Source organism: Podarcis liolepis, assembly GCF_965112155.1.
Source record: "Podarcis liolepis genome assembly, chromosome: 8".
Classification (NCBI taxonomy): Eukaryota; Metazoa; Chordata; class Lepidosauria; order Squamata; family Lacertidae; genus Podarcis; species Podarcis liolepis.
Window position 1 is genome coordinate 21,230,803 of NC_139560.1, and position 15,872 is coordinate 21,246,674.

A 15,872-nucleotide genomic window follows, 5' to 3' on the forward strand; every position below is an offset into this window, starting at 1 on the left:
CTCCAGTGGATTGAGCAGATGAGACCAATAGTGGGTCCAACAATCAAGAGGGTGGTTTCTGCACATGCTGTAGAGGGAAATGGGGGAGGGGGGGCAGATGGGGCTCATCAACCTGGGAAGGCAGCCCATCTAGGAGAAGCAAAACTCTGACACTAAACCTCTGCTGCCTTACAGGTTATCTTCTGAAAAAGAAAGGGCTGAGGAGTAAATCCTACACAACTTAGGGAGTTGTGTTCCTAAGGTGGTTGGATGGTGTCTTGTATGCCTCATTCCGGCAACTCCTGCAGCCAAACATATTGCTCTGGACCACATCAGTGAGGCCAAGAGGGGAGTCTTGTTGTCCAGGCAGTCCAGGACCTCCATACACACTGCCCAGGCTTGTGCCTCTGGGAGGTCATTTCAGTGCTGCTAACACAGCAGTTTGACTTCACCCCCCAGAGGCGCACTCCATTGTTCCCCAGAACAAATTATGGGTCCGGGTCTGTACGTGCCCATGGTTCAACCCTGTCGGTGCCATGGTTCAACCCTGATGGTGCCAGGTAACTGCATCTTGGATGGGGTGGGGAACCTTCCAGGCTTACCTGGCCCCCGAGACTCTCTCCAGGCCACACTCGCTTTTCAGTCACACACTGTCTGCCCAAGCCATACTCCTCACCAACTCTACTTCCTACCCTCCTTGGATGTTTTTCCTGGCTCGAATGTGTCCTTGAATTCTGATGATGCCTCCTAGATGGAGAACAGAGAGGAGTACAGTCGTACCTTGGAAGCTGAACGGAATCCGTTCCAGAAGTCTGTTTGACTTCCAAAACATTCAGAAACCAAAGTGCAGCTTCTGATTGGCTTCAGGAAGTTCCTGCAGCCAACTGGAAGCTGCAGAAGTCCTGTCAGACATTTGGGTTCCAAAGAATGTTCACAATCTGGAACAATTACTCATGGGTTTGCGGCGTTCGGGAGCCGAAACATCTGAGTACCAAGGTGTTTGGGATCTAAGGTATGACTGTATCTGAATGTGAGGATAGAGAGGACTGGTGGTCTGGATTAGGGGCACAGGGTTGAGGTTCCTCAGCCCTCAACCACACTGACTAGTAGCAGCGCCCCAAGATTTCAAAGAAGGGTCTCCTCCAGACCTACCTGGAGATGCAGGTGACTGAAATGGCATCCTTCTGAATGCAAAGGAGATGTTCTTCTACTAAGCTTTGCTTTAAACACATCTCCTTACACTGCATCTTAGAGTTGAAGTTCTTGGAAGTATTGGAAGCAGGGAAGTATTGGAAGCCACTTTCAAGCAGGGATTTTGTTGGCATGGAAGAGGGTCTATTGGAGAGGGGCAGGAGAGAAGGGAAGACCTCCTTTATTATTAACTGCATTCCTGAAGAGGCAGGCTACGTCTGTGTGGAATTCTTTGCTTTGGCTAAATTAAACACCCACCTACAGAGCCTCCACACTCCAGCTAGACATCATGAAGGTCAAGCATTCCTGCTAGATGGGATTATTGTTATGCCTTTGCCTCCCAGCTTCTCTTTGCCAAGGTCACCCGCAACGCTGCCTTGATACAGGCCATAAGCATTTCTCCTCCTAAAATACTGACCACATTCTCTGGTTATTGTTCTGCCTGCTGATAAGCTTAATTTCTCATTTAACGCCAGCAACTAGCACAAGAAATCAGATTTGGCCCAAGGGGATGTAAGGAAGGAGAGCCATGATCAGGGTCTTCTTAATTCCTGCCTGGTTCCCTGTACCTTCACTTCTCGCAGTGATGGAACCACCAGAAGGCCCTCAGAGGTGGACCTCAGTGTTTGGGCTGAATGATGGGGATGGAGACTCTCCTTCAGGTATACCGGACCAAGGCCATTTAGGGCTTTAAAGGTCAGCACCAACACTTTCAGTTGTGCTTGGAAATGTGCTGGGAGCCAGTGCAGATCCTTTAGGACCGGTGTCATATGGTCCCAGCGGCAACCCCCAGTCACCAGTCTAGCTGCCACATTCTGGAGTCAAGTCCTCTTCAAAGGGAACTCTTGGAATTTTTATGTGAGGGAAACGTGGGGTGGGTGGGTGTCTCCTAACAACTTTCATCACCCTTAACCATCTACAGTTCCCAGAATAGTTTGGGCAGAGCCATGACTGCAAAGTGATATAATAGTGCTTTAAATGTAAGGTGCAAATGTGGCCTAACATTCAGGGGCTACTCTAATACGGCTTCTGTATGTGGAACACAGAGGGAAGAACACCAACATATCTCTCTCCACAGCAGAAAAATGCATCGGGCCACCCCTACTTCCAATGACATGAGAGTTTATGCATTTCTCACCACAGGAAAAAAGAATTGCAATAAATCTGCCTCACCATCTGTAATTTGAAGGGAGGATTCTCAGAACATTAACAGGGCAATTTCAAATAGCAGACACTCACCTTCCTATCCCTTTGTTCCAAAGGGGGAAAGTTATGGGCTGAGCAAAATTGACAAGGAAATCCTCATTCAGACGTTATTCCATAGTTGAAATCCCTGGTGTTTATGGTCTGTATAACTAAGATGGACTCTTCATTAAAACCCATTCCAGCAGGAGACAAGTTATATAGGCTCCCCTGCTGATGTAACACAGGCAAACATCTCCAACTTGAATGGAGCTACAACAATTTACAGCAGCTGGGAAGCTGGCCCAAACCAGGCAGCTGGAGCTCCACATTTTGTTATATGTTGTACAACCCCCCCCCCCAATACAAAACCCCAGTGCCTAATTGTTCTGTTATCATTACCGAGACGTCGTCATTTTGTTTCTCCCAACTTTCCTTTCCAACAGAGGGCTTAAATTTCCATAACAATTTTATGTGTTTCCAAATGTGTCATTTAAATATGTCCACCGGGAGGTAGTCTTTCATCCCGTTATTTCTACAGAGACCCTCCTAATCTCCGAATAAAGCGGATGATATTTCACGTTAATCAGGTTTTACGTTCCATGAAAAACGATGTGCGTGCCTAAGAGGGGAGCTGTGACAAGTTGGACGCACCCAGCCGCCGCAAGGAGCAAATGGCAAAGAGGGGTGAAGTGCCGTCTTTCAGTCTCGGCCTGCGAGGGAACGGCATGGATGCACCCAGGCAGGCTGACAGAAAGTGGTTTGGAAACTTGGTGGCTAAGGGCCAACCAAGCCAAGCATGCTTCACCGAAGTGGAACAGGCTCTCCATGGAGGCGGCACCACCACCTCTGTTCTCACACTGCAAATTGTCCGCTTGAAAGCATCTCTGTATATGTACCCTTCAAGAGAAATCCAGTGGTTGCCACTAAAAGCTTTTCTCCCAGAGCTAATAGCAGCTTTTTGCCAGATTTTATTTTTTTGAGGGGGTGGGGGAGTGGAGTGCTGATTGGCACGGACACCCACACTCTTGCCCACACACTGCTGCCCTAATCCTGATTGGGCTCTCCCATGGGTGTTGTGGTGTAGTGGTTAAGAGCAGTAGTCACATAATCTGGGGAACCGGGTTCGCGTCTCCGCTCCTCCACAAGCAGCTGCTGGGTGACCTTGGGCCAGTCACACTTCTCTGAAGTCTCTCAGCCCCACTCACCTCACAGAGTGTTTGTTGTGGGGGAGGAAGGGAAAGGAGATTGTTAGCTGCTTTGAGACTCCTGAAGGGGAGTGAAAGGCGGGATATCAAATCCAAACTCTTCTTCTTGTTGTTGTTCTGTGGGACAGGGACTAGATTTGTTAAATGCACGAATGCATTCAGCAACACATACAAGTTCAACTCTAAGGCAGAGGCAAGCTTGAGTACCTGAAAGATCACAGGCCAGCCATAGCCATGAGCCACTGGTTTAAGGATACTGTGCAGAATAAGGCCATCCAAAACCAAGTTGTTCAACAGCCTGTGGTGTCTGTCCAAAGGGACCTGGAGGTAGGAAAGCATCAGGCATGAAGCAGGTGCAAGAAAGGAGTGGAGCCCGGCAGGTAAGGCCTGAAGAGAACTAAACTGGTACCCAGGTTGACCTGGAAACATTTGCACGAGAAACTACCAAAGAGCAACCTGAGGATGAATCCTGATGGCATGGTACCCTCTTCCTCTGCAGCCAAGGATGGCTCTGCCGATGGAGTCCCCTCTCATTGCTTTCAGTTCCCAGTCAGAACCTTCCTTAATGCAAGCAAATAATGACTGACATGTGAAAACAAGGCAGCAAATAGTCCAAGAGGAAGCGAATGCACTTGTTCACACTGGAGTGAATACCGTTGTTTGCATGTGAATGAGTGCGCATTCTTGGGCAAAGTATAGCTATTCACTTGACATTCCTGCAAACAAGAGGGGTAATATTTATTAACTTAGCACAATGAGCAATGAGCAAGTGGCACCACTATTTGATTTTATTTTCCAGCAGTCAACAAACAAGAAACAGAGCCAGATAAATGCCTCAGGGAAAGAAAAAGCAGTTTTTAATTTCATATTGTGGGGTCCGTTTCCGGATTAACGATGGAAGGCAGTTTTGCTCTAACTATAATTTTGATGCATCCCATTTAACCATCCCATCAGCTTTCGGTATTCACAAAGCTCTCCATGAGGAAGGGGAGGGGAGTCCTGTTGCACTTGTGGAAATTGTTCAGTATGCACAATGATTTAGTTGGATACAACCCAGTGCATCTGAAGAATTCTTATGATTCTGCCAGGGGGTGGAAAGACCCTGTACTGTACTGTTCTGTACAGATTGAGTGCAGGGGCAGATCTTGGTATCTCTAATTTCAGTGTGTGAGGCCAAAATTTGGTTCCCCATCACCACCTCTCTCCTTCCCCTCTGCTCAATTCATGATGTCATAGCTGCAATGCCCTGCAGTGTTCCCTAGGCTCAGCATCCATGTGGCAGAACCGGTTGCATTGCCCTAAATCTGCCTCTGCTGAGCGACAAGACAGGGGTTTCAGTGACGCAGGTGGGTCTTAGAAGACTTCAAGGAGGATTTTTGGACTAGCGTGAGAAAGAGCGACTTGCCAATGAGAAATAAAACCAGAACCAAGCCTGCCCAGAGACACAAATGGACATGAGGTGGACATGAAATTGAACAGCGTCCATCTGTTTTAATATCTCCCTGTATCTAAATTCACTAGGGTGACATTAAAATGTAGCTGCTCTAGAAGTTGCAGCTTGGTGGATTCAGCCCCCAAGGTTTTTGTGGGCAAAGCTATCGCCCAAATATTGCATGGCCCACAGATTTCGGGTGTGGGAAATTAAGCGGTGTTGGAGATTTTCCCAGAATACATTTGTGAGACGTTTATTGCCCTTAATGCCTGGGACTCTGGCTGGACTTCTCATAGGAGAGATTTGATTCCTGTCTATTACTGCCACAATCCTGAAGTCCATGCTTCTATTTTGGAAGAGACTTGTTGAGACGGCAGAAAACTGCCTAGTTCGGAGGCAGCTGTGCATGGAAATGCCAAGGTATGAGGCTTTGTCTTCATTTAGTTCCTTTCCCAACAAGACCTAGCAAGGGGAGATTTTTATCCCAGTCAATTGGAACCGAAATTTTTTTTAAGGCGTGTTTTCATTATTTATATTTTTGCATCACTTCGGGATGCTTCTGGGCAGCCATGTAGAACCTCCTTATTCAGCTCAAGGGCCACATTCCCTTCTGTAGGCAACCATTCAAGGGCCACCTGTTTGTGGTGGGTGGAGCAAAAGGCAAAAGTGAGTGAAGCAAAATGTGTAAACCCTAACCATGTCTACCCAGAAGGGAGTCCTGTTCAACTCAGTAGTGCTTATTTCCAGGTAAGTGGGGGTCAGGACTAGTGAAATATACTTGGAGTTGAGAGTGGATTTCATGCTCTTTATTCAGCTCATAGTGGTGAGGAGGAATGAAAGTTCCCCCCAAATATCTGCTTTATATACATTATTTACACAATGGGCTGCACGTGATTGGCTAATTCCAGGATTCTCCTATAGGCCAATCAGGTTGTGGATTCACTTCCACCTGGAGCTGGATTGGGTGTCATACTGCTGCATTGTTCTAGGACCAATCAGACTGCTGCATTCTGAATCCTATTGTTCTAGGACCAATCAGACTGCTGCATTTTGGATCCTATTCAACTCAGGACATAACACCTAGGCTGGTGCCATTAAAGGCTTGGTTTCTCGTTGTAGTAAAATGAGCCATTGGAAAAATGAGAAACCAAGAGAAACCAAAATGGACAGATCTTCCTGACCCTACTGGGTTGAATGCCTGGGTGTGGATTTTTAGTCCAAGTCTACCTGGTCCAAATCTGGCCTACGGACCACTTCTCTGCATGAATTGTGTGATACCTTCAGCTGCCAAGCAGTCTTAAAGCATCTCGTTCCCATTGGCTTTGTTTGCCCAGATTTTGACCACCCGCTGCCACTGGTCAAAGTTTCTCTCCTCTCTGCCTCTGCCTCCCCTATCCTGCCACAGGAGACACGCCCCGGGCAAGCTTTCTTCTCCCTGTGCTCTATTAAACCTAAGTTGCAAGCAATTTATAAGCACCATGGCTATTTTCAGCAGGAGCAGCTTACTGAGTGCAGCACAACGCAGCTGCAGCTTTTGGGTACCTACAGACCAGCCACTTCTGTGGGAGTTCACCAAGATAGCCTTATCTGCTAATCCATTTCATCTCTCACTTATGCCATTAATAATAATAATAATCTGTTAACCCAAGCTGAAAAGGGAAATAAAAAGCAGCGAATGCACTACCTCAGCGCTGAATGACGACCCGTTATCGCCAGCAACTATTTATTACCATTAGAATGATTTCTTTCTTTTTTTCCAGCAATGGTGCCATGCAAACAACCTCATTAATCACTTTTCTGTGTATAGATAAAGGATATGATACAATTGTGATAGGGAGTTTTTATAACTATTTCTCTCTCGCCTATATCCCCCCCCCCTCTTATTTTGGCTTTTCTGTATTTTTCTTTGTTTTTTAGATTAGTTTGGCTTTTATTGATCTTATGTTGGAAACTTTCAATAAAATATTTTACAAAAAACAAACAAAAGTCATCCACGATGGACTTTTGTACTCCCCTATCAGGCCCAAAGCTTCTGCTAGTGGGGTTTAAAAAAATAATCATATATAAAGCAGGTGCCCATCTTCTAAACAATGGCCTATTGGTTAGTTCTCTGTGTTGGTTTTCCTCCAGCCTGGTGCTTTCAATATGGTTTGGACTAAAACTCCCATCACCCCCCATTGGCATACCTTTGTTGTCTGTGGCTGATGGGAGTTGTGGTTCAGAACACCTGAACTAGATGGCTGTACAGTGGTATCTTGGGTTATAGACGCTTCAGGTTACAGACTTCGCTGACCCAAAAATAGTACTCGGGTTAAGAACTTTGCTTCAGGATGAGAACAGAAATTGTGCTCTGGCAGCGCGGCGGCAGCGGGGGGGGCCCCATTAGCTAAAGTGGTACCTCAGGTTAATAACAGTTTCAGGTTAAGAATGGACCTCCAGAACGAATTAAGTTCTTAACCCGAGGTACCACTGTACTAGAAAGAGCATCAGTTTCACCTAACCCAGAGATGGGGAACCTGCGACCTTCCAAGTGTTTAACTGCAGTTCCCATCATCCATTGCTCATTGGCCAATAGCCAAGAGGGCTAGGAATGATGGGAGTTGGAGCCAAACACATCTGCAAGGCTGTGTGTTTCCCACATCTGACCTGACCTAAAGGGGGTTATGTAGATTAGGACAGGCAGGGACAAACCACAAAGGATTTATTGCATCTGGTAAAGGGGTCGGTGGCAGAAATCATCCCTTCATTAATTCCAGTCACTGATATAATCGAGAAAGTAAAGATTTTGACTGCCTTTCCAGGAGACTGTTTAGCTGTTTTGCTATCCAGCCACCAAGAACCCAGATCGTGATTCGGAAGGTCAGCCATTCTGGTTTGTAGCAAATGTTTTATTACTTTCCCAAGATGCAATCCTTCCAACTTCTACATATATTGTGGATTTTGATTTTTTTTTTAAGAAGTGCACTTCATAGCTGCTTGCTTCTTGGTGCTGAAGGCATGCATCCAATATTCCCAGTGTTTGCTATTTATTATGCTTGGGGAGATAACCGAGAAAGAGGCTGATGCACCCCCTGAGCAGCTGGAAGTGAATTATTTCAAGCTGACAATACTTGGCTCTCCCACCTTCAGGCACTGCTTGTCAAATATATTTGCAAAGAAAAATCACGTACCAGTTTAGCTAAGCCCTGAAAGCTTGTCATTAGACACAGTGCCACACAGTGGCAGACATGCAGTATTGCAGGTGTGGTTATTCCTAATATCATTTATTTGTTTACTAATTTATTTACTATTTACTGTCTCCCTGCCCACCATTTCTTTCTGAATGCAGAGTGACTTATATCCAGTGCTTTTCTCTGGCGGGGGGGGGGTGCAGCGGTACCCTAAACATTTTGTGAATCTTTGTACTTTTGTCCATTTACTGTATTTATTTTTCCCAATTTGAACTATAAAATGGTGATTTTCTCAAGTCAAAATGAGAGTGCCCCTAAACATTTTTGTAAGAAAAAAAAGCACTGATTATATCTCTGGGTAGGAACCTAAGAGTTTAATTTTAGGTAGAGCCAAAGGAAAGTTTATCGGAATATAATTTTCTGTCAAATATTTATTTATTTTCTTTCTGGCACCCTTATTTATTTATGTATTTATTTATGTGCACAGGTGATAAAACAGGTTGAAACCACCATGCATGTTTTATTCTACTGTCCATTCTATGCTAAAATCCATGATAAATATTCAAACCCCATACAAGGTTAAAATGTTCTGACTCCTACAGGCTTTCCTTCTTACTAAATAGCTGATATTATGGAGGATGTAGCAAAATTTCTAAGTGGTGCCATGAAACTACAGTGGTACCTTGGGCTAAGAACTTAATTCCTTCTGGAGGTCTGTTCTTAACCTGAAACTGTTCCTAACCTGAAGCACCACTTTAGCTAATGGGGCCTCCTGCCGCCGCTGCACGATTTCTGTTCTCATCCTGAAGCAAAGTTCTTAACCCGAGGTAGTATTTCTTGGTTAGCGGAGTCTTTAACCTGAAGCGTATGTAACCTGAGGTACCACTGTATGTCACTGTAAGACTTGAGAGGCACTTTTTCAACTTTATTAGATCTGTATAGTTCTATAAGTATCTCCTTCTATGAACAGATGCCAGTTTTATACTTTGACCCATAATTTTTTTGTATTTTCTCTATGCCAATAAAGGTGATTGACTGATTAATATGTACACAGGGTGGTATAAATTGTACTCTTCCTCCCCATTTCATCCTCTCAGCTGTTGGACAATTTCAGACCAGCACCACCACTACCCAGCCTGCAGAATAGATAGATGATAGATAGATAGATGATAGATAGATAGATGATAGATAGATGATAGACGATAGATGATAGATAGATAGATAGATAGATAGATAGATAGATAGATAGATAGATAGATAGATGATAGATAGATAGATAGATGATATAGATAGATAGATAGATAGATAGATAGATAGATGATAGATAGATAGATGATATAGATAGATAGATAGATAGATAGATAGATAGATAGATAGATAGATAGATAGATAGATAGATAGATAGATGATAGATAGGTGTTAGATAGTTTCTCCAATTTTGCAATACCTTATTTTTGACCAGTAATATGGAACCAGTTTTGATACCATTTAGAGTCACAGGTTTCTTTTGGGACGTGGGTGGCGCTGTGGGTGAAACCTCAGCGCCTAGGACTTGCCGATCGTCAGGTCGGCGGTTCGAATCCCCGCGGCGGGGTGCGCTCCCGTTGCTCGGTCCCAGCGCCTGCCAACCTAGCAGTTCGAAAGCACCCCCGGGTGCAAGTAGATAAATAGGGACCGCTTACCAGCGGGAAGGTAAACGGCGTTTCCGTGTGCTGCGCTGGCTCGCCAGATGCAGCTTGTCACGCTGGCCATGTGACCCGGAAGTGTCTTCGGACAGCGCTGGCCCCCGGCCTCTTAAGCGAGATGGGCGTGCAACCCCAGAGTCGGACACGTACAGGCAGGGGTACCTTTACCTTTACCTTTTTAATTTAATTTTAATATAGATGGCAGAAGCAAGGGGCTCAAACTGAAAATTCTCAGGGGAAAATAATTTTCTGAGAGAAACAATGGAATCATTTCACCTCCCCCCCCCAAAAAAGAATATTAGGCAAAATGTGCCCCTCTGCACCCCACATTTAATCATTCACAAATAACATGGGGAATTCTGGGAGGTCATTTTTGCTCAATACTAGGTTTTTTGTTCCTAAAACTAAATGTATCTGGAAGCAGAAACAGAGAAGCCAAAAACCTAGGCAGCATCTCTCCTAAATGAAGTGGAGATAGAACCTAAAATATTTCTAATGCGCAATTTATTTTTTCTCATGTACGTTTAGGACAGATAACACAAAACAAGTCCAGTGCAAACCCAAGCTTCAATACGAAGCCAAGATGTAAATGAAAATATCCAACTTTAATCTAACCCAAATGTACAAAGATGCAAGATGTTAAAAATGTCTAAAGTGTCTCAAGAGGCACTTAATAGCACCAAAGTGCTATTAATAGCACTAAAGTGCATTAATAGCACCAAAGTGACCTTCCTGGGGTGCAAGCCTGGGCAGAGTGTATGGAGGTTCTGGGCTGCCCAGATGACAAGACCTCCCCTCTTCGCCTCACTGATGTGGTCCAAAGGAAAGCAGAACAATATCTTTGGCTGCAGGAGTTGCCAGAGGGAGGTGTACAAGGCACCATCCAACCACCTTAAGACTCTACCAGAAAAGACTTTTTATGTATGCAACTACAGCGACTACAGCCCAGAGATGGAAAGAAGACAAAGTTCCTACTAGAGAAGAATGGCAAACCAAGCTGATTGACTATGTCGAAATGGCAAAGTTGACTGGAAAACTCAGGAACCAAGAGGTCAGAGACTTTGCAAAAGAATGGGAAAAAATTATAAGTTACTTAAGAGGCCACTGTAAGCAGATGGAATACATTTCCAAGCACAATTCAAAGTGTTGGTCCTGACCTTTAGAGCCCTAAATGGCCTCGGTCCAGTATACCTGAAGGAGCGTCTCCATCCACATTGTTCAGTCTGGACACTGAGATCCAGCTCCGAGGGCCTTCTGGTGGTTCCATCACCGCGAGAAGTGAGGTTGCAGGGAAGCAGGCAGAGGGCCTTCTCGGTGGTGGTGCCCACCCTGTGGAATGCCCTCCCATCAGATGTCAAGGAAATAAACAACTATAGTGGTACCTCGGGTTAAGTACTTAATTTGTTCCAGAGGTCCGTTCTTAACCTGAAACTGTTCTTAACCTGAAACACCACTTTAGCTAATGGGGCCTCCTGCTGCTGCTGCTGCCGCCGCCGGAGCACAATTTCTGTTCTCATCCTGAAGCAAAGTTCTTAACCTGAAGCACTATTTCTGGGTTAGCAGAGTCTGTAACTGAAGCGTATGTAACCTGAAGCGTATGTAACCCAAGGTACCACTGTATCTGACATTTAGAAGACATTTGTTTCGGGAAGTTTTTAATGACTGATGTTTTAATGTACTTTTAATCTTTTGTTAGAAGCCACCCAGAGTGGCTGGGGAAACCCATCCAGATGGGTGGGGTAATAATAATAATAATAATAATAATAATAATAATAATAATAACAACAATAATAATAATAATAATAATAATAATTGTGTTGTTGTTGTTGTTTTGTATTGTAAAATCAAATAAAAATACACCCCCCCCCAAAAAAGGACTCTACTCCGGATTTGCGTAGTGTTTGCTCACTTTCCCCAGTGGGCGTTGTTGTGGCCGGGTGTCCAGGTCCTCTCAGTGATCCAGCTGGAGGGTGGAAGTAACTGCAATCTTAGCCATTGGACCCGCTCTTGGTCTCACCTGCTCAGTCCACCAGAGCCTGTCTTCACATGCAGGGAAAGCCCCAAACTCAGCAAGGTTTGAGACCCATCAGCTACCCTCACCTGGTTTAACAGTCCAGTCCATGCCATTTACTGGGGTGTGGCTGCAGTCACATACTGACAGTTTCTAGGAGCCACAGGTGAGAGAGCTGAGTGCAAGGTGGGGACCAAAGGTGGACAAACAACCCCAGATGGATCATGATGTTCCCCCCACCACCAAAGGTACAACCCCTTTCCTAACACCCCATACACCCAACGGATAACACATACCAATGTGCAACGGTATCAAAATCAGTACTTGTATAACCAGAAAATGTCATAAAAACACAAAATTTTATCAGGAATGTAAAGGAGGAGGAGGAGTCAGGCTCCGAAGATGACACAGCTCGTCAGAGAGAGGCGTGCTGCAGTCCCAGCACATGCTTGCCATATTCCTTTCTTCCATGCAGGAGTCTTCTTCCCCACAGAGACACACTGATCCAGGCTGGTCTAGAACAAAAGGAGAGCCTGCTGAACCAAGCGAAAGGCCCATGTAGTCCACCATCTTTTTTCTTTCTTTTTAACAAAAGAGGATATCATTCGATGCCTTCTTTCTCTTGCTTGCTTCACACACCGACACACCAAGACGTGAAGCAGCTATCACCAATATCTCTATAAGGAGCAGAAGCAACTTTTCTTTATTATTATTAATTTTTAAAAAACAACACTTCATAGAATAAGAAAATGTAAAAACTTGAGGGAGAGAGGGGAGAGAGAGGGGAGGTATACTATATCACTATAAGAATTAACAATTACAATTCTATATATGTTGCTGTTGTTGTTTAGTCATTTAGTCATGTCCGACTCTTCGTGACCCCATGGACCAGAGCACGCCAGGCACTCCTATCTTCCACTGCCTCCCACAGTTTGGTCAAACTCATTTTAGTAGCTTTGAGAACACTGTCGAACCATCTCGGAGAGCCAGTGTGGTGTAGTGGTTAAGAGCGGTAGACTTGTAATCTGGTGAACCGGGTTCACGTCTCCGCTCCTCCACATGCAGCTGCTGGGTGACCTTGGGCTAGTCACACTTCTTTGAAGTCTCTCAGCCTCACTCAGCTCACAGAGTGTTTGTTGTGGGGGAGGAAGGGAAAGGAGAATGTTAGCCGCTTTGAGACTCCTTAGGGTAGAGATAAAGCAGGATATCAAATCCAAACAACTCCTCCTCCTCTTCTTCTTCTTCTACTTCTTCTTCATCATCCTCTGTCATCCCCTTCTCCTTGTGCTCTCAATCTTTCCTAACCTCAGGGTCTTTTCCAGGGAGTCTTCTCTTCTCGTGTGGTGGCCAAAGTATTGGAGCCTCAGCTTCAGGATCTGTCCTTCAAGTGAGCACTCAGGGCTGATTTCCTTTAGAATGGATAGGTTTGATTGTCTTGCAGTCCATGGGACTCTCAGGAGTCTCCTCCAGCACAATTCCATATATACTCAGCCAATATATATCTTGTGTAACGGACTCCTTCAGAAGGTGGTGGATTCTTCTTCATTGGTGGTGTTTAAGTAGATGTAGGATGACCACCTCTTATGGATGCTTTAGTTGAGATTCCTGCATTGCAAGGGGTTGGACTAGATGACCCTCAGGATCCCTTCCAATTCTCCGATTCTGTGTTTCAAATAGGCATTTGTGTAATAGGCACAGTAAGCATGTCTGCTAGGAAAGCAGAGGAACTGTATAGAAGCCACTAGATGTCAGTATAAGACAGAAAATGCAGAGTAGCTGTCAATTTATCCAGGGAACTTTAGGAACAGGAATGATTGACATACAGATTGACAGATTAATTGTATAAATTTGGCTTTTAAATTTTTTGGGGGGAAGGGGTTAATTGCACACATTTAAAGCCACAACATAAAAAAGCAGTTTAAATTTAGACAAAGAACTCTCTTTCTATATTCACAGTGCCATTGTTTACAAGTGGGTTCTCTTGTCTGATCTTATGAGCCGGAGCTGAGGTCACATCCATACCCTACATTTGCAGAAGCATCATATGCTTTAAACTGGCATAGCTTTCCTCCCCCAAAGGATTCTGGGAACGGTAGTTTGTTCTGGACGCTGGGACTTGTTAGGAGGCCTCTCTTCCTCTCACACTAAGAGCGGTTTAACAATCAGTCCCTCTTCCCGGGGAAAACTGTGAAATGTAGATCTGTGAGGGGGGAGGGGGTCTCTCAACAACTCTCAGCACCCTGGTTTTATGTCTGGAACAGGGAACCTCTGCACTTTGGGCCAAATGCAGCCCTCCAGGCCAATCTGTTGGTTCCTCAAGATGCTCCACATACCAAGATCCTCAACAGATCCTCTGCGCTCTCCTCAAGTTTCCTTAAACTATGCTGGTGCTTTTTGTTTAACTAGATTCAGATATTGGGAGGGGGGGTAGAAGCCTCTGCTTTTTGTGCAGTTGGAATCGAGCCCACAGTTCAAAGATAAAAGTCACCTTCCTTGCTCCACTTCCCTATACCTATGATCATGCCCATTGCTGGCATACAGCCCCTGGAAAGGTTCTCTACAAGAGAAAACAGTCCTTGTGCCGGAAAACATTCCCTATATCAGTTTTATTATGCTCCCGGTCCATTATCAGTGCAGATGAAGAGAGGACTATAAAGATAAATTCATAGTAAACAAACACACAATCAAATCACTGCTGAACTGCACCCACAATTGTGAGGTCTGAAGAGATGAAGGTGATGCCTCCCCAGCTTTTGCCGTTGCCTATGAACTTCCTGTGATGTCGCAAAAGGGCACGGTGGCTGAGCAGTAAAAGGCAGGTATTAATGGAAGGAAGAAGCTCATGAGAAGGAGGCTTAAGGGAAGCAGGGGCAGGGCAAACTGGAGAAACTTGGGTTGGCTCCTTCCTACCTACCTGAGTTGCCAACCTTTCCCTTTCTCAGGGTTCCTATCCCTGTAAACAGAATTCACTGTTAAGTATAACTGAAATGGAGAATGCCTGTATGTATTTCTGAAAGGGCTTAACTGGAAGATTCTGCTGAAGCTAAAGAAGAACAAGAGCAGATCTCTAAGCTCCTAGATGAGGTGATAATTAACTGTGGTGGTTCTCTGATAGCTAACATGTAGTGTTTAACCTTAGATCTGGTGGTTAAGGTGTTGAATTGCAAATCACCATTTTGAAGGGAGTTGCCTTTGGTATTTTGTTCCCAACCAGAGTGGGAGTAGATTGTGTAAATGGCTCACTCCAGGAACACAAGTCTGAAATGCAGGCTAATGGAGAGGGGGAGAGAGCTATGTTTGTCAGCTCTGAATATAAGAGATTTTATTTCTAAGAAGATGGGCCTGTGCTGGGCATGCACATGATCTTATGGAACTGTATCATTTACTGTTGTGTAGTTTTCTGTTTTGAAAAAAGTTCTGCAAATAAAGCTTTGCATAATATCTAATGGGTCTGGACAATGTTTTATTCCAAAAGGAGTCTGTTTTTATGCATCCTGTTGCTTCATGCTGTGCAATATTAATTTCCGCAATAGTCACAACTGATTTCAGTCATATTGTGAAAAGCAGGGCATAAATTCCTTAAATAAAATGCAAATGCAAATACCTACTTCATGCATTATCCTGGCCGCACAGTTGCCTCTGGGAGACTGAGCCACCTGGGCGCTGTTCTTCTTGCTTCGCTATCTGAGCAAAGCCCACATTGTTGAGGCGACGAGTCTTGTAACCTGTCTGCTAAGCAAAGCTAGCAGAAAACGTTGGTGACATTTTCATCTGCTTCAGACCATGTGCATGCAGGCGCCTCTTGACACAACCAGCATAACAATGGGGAGTGACATGCACACAACTCAGGTCCCTGCAGACAGCAATGCCACGATGGTAATGGATGGATCAGGCCTGCGTGCCAGCAGTCCTCCAGCTTTCAGAGACAGATGCCAGGATCATGAACTCGCTTCAACAATGCTCTCTCCCACAGCGATCCTGGGGTCTTGGCACAAGTTGTATGCAGCTTATTAA